Raw genomic sequence first — 6,000 nt, forward strand, 5'->3', positions numbered from 1 at the left:
CAGAGAAGAGAGAGACAGACACAGAGGAGAGACACAGACACAGACACACACACACACACACACACACACAGAGAGAGAGAGAGAGAGAGAGAGAGAGAGAGAGAGAGAGAGAGAGAGAGAGTCAGAGACAGAGAGACAGAGAGGGAGAGAAGAAGAAGGGACACAGACAGAAAGAGCCACAGAGAAGAGAGACAGACACAGAGAAGAGAGAGACACAAAGAGACACAGAGAGAGAGAGAGCAAGAGAGAGAAGAAGAGAGACATACAGAAAGAGACACAGAGAAGAGAGAGACAGACACAGAGGAGAGACACAGACACACACACACACACACACACACACAGAGAGAGAGAGAGAGAGAGAGAGAGAGAGAGAGGCAAGAGGGAGGAAGCTATTTAAGAAGCTAATTAAAATACCAGCGAAGAGGTGAGAGGGCTTTAAACTACTGTGATGACTGCATGGATAAAGAAGAGGGGTCAAATGTGAAAGCTATTGTAGATTTGGTTGACTGATATGGTAGGATGAGAAAGAGGGAAGAGTTAAAGATAAAGTTGAACCTTCAAGTCTGGGTAGCCTGGAAACATCATGGCACCATCATGAAAATAGGTTAGTTAGAAAGACAAGTTGGTTTTATGGAGAAGACAAATCTAGGTTAAGGGACCACAGGAGCATCTTGGTGGAGATGTCCAATAGACTGTTGGAAATAGGAACCTGGAATTCAGGGGAGCAACTGAGGTTTGATATAAGCATATACATATAATTATGTTTATACATAGGTATATATATGTCTATATTCTTATTATATCTATTCTGTAGAATACATACACAAACATTCTTTCATGATCATTAACTCTAATTTCTCCTAGGTTCTTTCTTCATGACAACTAATTTTCCAAGTCTCCTTAAGGAAAGAAATTCACTCAGTCCTCTCTCAGGGTCTCCTATCACACAGATGCCTTCAAAGATAACGGGGAGTTGTTAGTCCCCAATTTTTAAAATTTTATATATATATAAAATGTGTGACTATGCGTCTGTACATGTATTATATATCTTTATAGAAATCATATTTACACACATGTCTCTACTGCCTATCTGTACATTTACCCATGTGTTTGTTCCATATATACATGTGTATGTATGCTGTATTTGTATATGCAAACACCTGTGAGAAATCAGAGTTAAGGGGCATGAAAGAATGAGTATTTGAGGGATTTGGAGAGTTACTTGTCATTTTTGAGAGTCTGAAGAGACATTTTGAGGGAAATGGATTTAATTTTTATTCTGTGGAGAAGGTATTCTATGGAGAAGATGTTATAAGAATTCCTAAGAGACGTTTCCTGCCATCCTGAGAGAACTGAATGTTTGGACTGTGATTTCAGTGTTTTGGAGGAGTCAGCAGCAATAGGCATTGGTGTGAAGTGACTCAGGATGAGACCTTTTCTTGCAGCACATACATTGTTGAAAAGATATTTTTATGTTTTTGTATTATTTTTATTGTTAATAAATTCTATGGCTAGCAATGCTGATATTTGTATATGCCTATGCAACGAGGATTTGAGACAGAAAAGACAATGCTTGTGGGAAAAGGTTTCCCCAATTTTAATAAATTAGAATGGGGCTCAAAGCTAATTAATCTGCATTTTAAAAAATGTATGAGACAATATCACAACATACCCTTTGATTGCTTTAGAGCCTGGTAAAAGAATTAATAAAATAATGTTCTAGTCACAGGCTGAGGGATGGGGTTTGGCATGTCTGCTCTTACTTGCTTATCCTCTTATCTTATCAAACTTTCCACACCAGGGGATTTCTTTATATGGAGCAGTATGGAAATCCACTCTAAGTAGGGAATTTTATCCATGAAGGGAAAGGGGAAAGGAAGAGAATAAGCATTTAAGTATGGTGCCTACTATGAGTCAAAAACTATGCTAAGACCTTTTTACAAATATCTTATTTGATCTTCACAACAACTCTCCAAAGTAGGCACTATTTATTGTTATTCCCATTTTATAGTTGTAGAAACTGAGGCAAACAAAGTTTTTTTTTTTTAAGTGTCCTTCCCTGGGTCACACAGCAACAAAGTGTTTGAGGCTACATTTGAACTCGGGCCCATCAAGGCAAAGTGGTATCCTCACAAAGACCACATCATACTGGATCAGTATGCTGACTCCAGTTTTGAAAATGTCACCCCTAATGAACCTCAGACAATTTGATGGAAACGTAGGGAAGAGGAATGTTATCAGCTTTATAATTTAAACTTCTCTTGTATTGTCTTGCTAAATAAAAAAAGGACTGAGCAACCTGTCTTTCAACATTTGAAGGTTTATCACATAGAAGAGGAATGAGACTTAATTTGCTTGGTCTAAGAGGGAAGGACTAGGAGCAGCAGGGGAAAGTTGCAGGTATAGATTTGACATAAGGGAACACCTACTGATGACAAGAGCTTCTCCTGATAAACTAGGCTGCCTTAGGAGGTTGTAGGCATCCTCTCCCTTGAGGTTTTCAATGAAAAGCTAGATAGCCTCTCCTTGGGAATGTAAAAGAGGTGATGCTTATATGGGAGCAGGTTGGTTTATCTGGTCTCTGGTCTTATCTGGTCTCTGGTCTCTCTCCCACCCTGGAGGTGGTGGCCCCAGACCATGATCAAGATCAATAAATAGCAGGTTCTGGAAGAGTGGGCCAAGGGAAGAGATGGATAGATGAGAAACTGTGATCAGAAAGGGGAAATTCTGAATCTTGCTTTATGGTCTCCATATCGAAATAGGGCAGGGTCTCTACATGTACACCAATGTATGGACCAAACCTCTCAACTCTAAAGGCTCTAAAGAAGTTTCATTTTTCAAAGAGAAATATTTACAAATAGACACTGCATGCATTAGAATAGTTTGTCGATGCTATTTCTCAAAGTGGTACTAGAGAGGCCAGTAGCAGCCAGTCCTCCTTTTTTTTCTTTTAATTGAAAAATTTTACTTAATTAATTTAGAATATTTTTTCATGGTTACAAGATTCATGCTCTTTACCTCCCCTCCTCCCCCTCTCTCCCCCCACAGTAGCTGATGCACAATTTCACTGGGTTTTACATGTATCATTGATTAAGACCTATTTCCCTATTATTCATAATTGCACCAGGGTGATAGTTTACAGTCTACATCCCCAATCATATCTCCATTGACCCATGTGATCAAGCAGTTGTTTTTCTTCTGTGTTTCTACTCCCACAGTTTTTCCTTTGAATGTGGATAGTGTTCTTTCTCATAAATCCCTCAGACTTGTCCTGGATCATTGCATTGCTGCTAGTAGAGAAGTCCATTATATTCTATTGTACCACAGTGTATCAGTCTCTGTGTACAATGTTTTCCTGGTTCTGCTCCTTTTGCTCTGCATCACTTCCTGGAGGTCCTTCCAGTTCACATGGAATTCTTCCAGTTCATTATTCCTTTGAGCACAATAGTATTCCATCACCAACAGATACCACAATTTGTTCAACCATTCCCTAATCGAAGGGCATTCCCTCATTTTCCAATTTTTTTGCCACCACAAAGCACAGTGCACAGCTGTAAATATTTTTATACAACAATCCTCCTTTTTAGATGTTCCTTTGCTCTTCTCCTTCATTGATTTTCCTCTTCTCTTCTCTTCTTTCCTTTCTCCTTTTATCCTCTGCTCTCTTTTGCTTCCTTTATCTTCCCTCATCTTATGTCCCTTCTTCACTTATTCCTCTCCCACATCCAGGCCAGAAAGCAACTAGGATCCTGGCACATTTCTGCTTACTGGTAATGAGGGCAGAGAAGCATTTCTCAAGATTCTATTAGTGCTATTGTAGGAGGGAGCAGGATGGAGATGGGATAGAGGAAAGGATTTGTGTAATATTAGAAAGGACAGATTCTGGGTTTCAGACAAGCTCCAAGTGAGCCACACACAATTCAGAGAGAGTACAAGAGAACTGCAGTTGTGTAGGATGCCAATGGACTTAAATATTAGCTTTGTTTAGAGAATGAGTGAAATTTTGACCATTAATGTATTGTAAAGAAAGTAACAGGATGCTGTCCAAAGTCCAACAGAAAGAGAATGACTATGCTACTGTTGAGATGCCATGATGGAACTAGCAGGGCCCTGAAGAGGGCAGAGGGAGCTGGGAAGAGGATATTAAAAGTTAAAATTCTAATATGTATCTTTGAGGCCAAATAGAAACATATCTCCTGCTTATAGCATCTGTGGATGGGCCCTCAGGCTGGGCAAATATTCAAAGAGAAATTCCCTGGGAGTTTACAGAAAAAAGATAGGTAGAAGCAGTTCTATTCTTATAGGTGCTATTCCTAGGAGGCAGGTAAAGTATGGCAAACTCATTTGAAGAAAGAAAAAGATTTGCTGTTCACTTTTTAAGAGTACAGAATGGATATGCAATGGCTTAAGTCCCTTGTGTGATTAGGATATCTGAGATACTTTAGGTCAGCCCCAGGAAAGATGATGCTATGTATGTAGATCTTCAAGTTTTCTTTCCTCACCTTCCCAAATGTCTAGTGACTCAGGAATATAATTATGGATTTCCTGTTTTGGCATCAGAGGCTCTGAGTTCCAATTTTGGTTTTGGCACTTAACCACTTACTTGGGGAAACTTTGGCAAGTCACAACCTTATTAATTGGGTTCTAGTCTCATCTCTGGTAACTCATCATGTGAATCTCTAGGCAAGCCACAACCTCCTTTGGCTAGTTTCTTGTCCTCAAAAATGATGGGGTTAAATTAGATGGTTGCTAGGGAACCCCCTGCTAAGACTGCTAATGAGATAACTAGCACAAAGGTAATGATGGCAGGGACCTTCAGAATATTTTGGCTTTTAACGTCTTTTTCTTTCTTTTTTATTACCTTTTGTCTTAAAATCAATACTGAGCATTAGTTTCAAAGCTCTGTTGATTTGCCCAGGGTTACACAGCTAGCCTAGATTTTAACCCAAGATTTCCCATCTCCAGATCTAGCTCTTCATTCTCTGAGCACCTAGTTGCCCTACCCCCCCCCCCCCTATTTTTTAACAGAGGGGCAATGTATTTAGCTAGATGGCACAGAGGTTAGAATACTGGACTTAGAATCAGGAAGACTCATCTTTGTTAGTTCAAATTTAACCCTCAGACACTTTCTATTTGTGTAGCCGTGGACAAGTCACTGTTTAGCTCAGTTCCTCATCTGTAAAATGAGTTGGAGAAGGAAATGGTAAGCTTTTCCAGCATCTTTGCCAAGAAAGCTACAAAATGGGGTCACAAAGAGTCAGAGTTGCACATGACTGAAAAATGACTGAACAAGAATAATGAATTCAAAATGACAAAGCTCTAGAATTGCAAACATTGGTCAGTGGGGGAAATATTTGAGATAAAAAAAATCACCAACCCCTAAAAGAGATGTAGGTCAGAACAGAAAAGAGAAATTGGAGGCTGTAGCAAAGTGACAAACAGTAACCTTCTCCCTGCTTTTCCCACATCCTGGCCACATAATTGTAAATGTGGCTAAAGATAGTGGCTAGTCAAAAGAGGAGTTTGTTGTAGAATAAGGAGAAAGGAGAAAAAGGAAAGTGGACAAGTTGCTAGAGGTGATCAAGAAAACCTAGGCCTATGACCGTGAACCTATGCCATACATGCCCATTACTGTTTTCAATGACACGTGATTGCATGCAGGCTCAGCATGCCTTGGGGGCTGGGAGCCACCTGGGGAGCAGCCATGACCATGGCTATGCCTTGGCTCTGCCCAGGGGGAGGGCTGCTCCACTCACTGGCCATGGGCAGGGGGCTAGCAGTGGGTCGTATGCCAGGTGGCTGGGGCACCTGGGGCTCCCATGGGGCAGGGAGGAAGAGTGTGCATGGGCAGGCTCTTGTGGCACCCAGGGGCCAGCTGGCTGGGGAGGTGCAGGGCGGGGCCCTGGCCAGTGCAACAGAGGAGTGCCTGGAACCAATTACCAGACACTTTTAGCACCCTGAAAAATATAGCAATGACTTTACTCACAATTTTTCCCTCTA

This window comes from Monodelphis domestica, chromosome 1 (genome assembly GCF_027887165.1).
Source record: "Monodelphis domestica isolate mMonDom1 chromosome 1, mMonDom1.pri, whole genome shotgun sequence".
NCBI classification, from domain to species: domain Eukaryota; kingdom Metazoa; phylum Chordata; class Mammalia; order Didelphimorphia; family Didelphidae; genus Monodelphis; species Monodelphis domestica.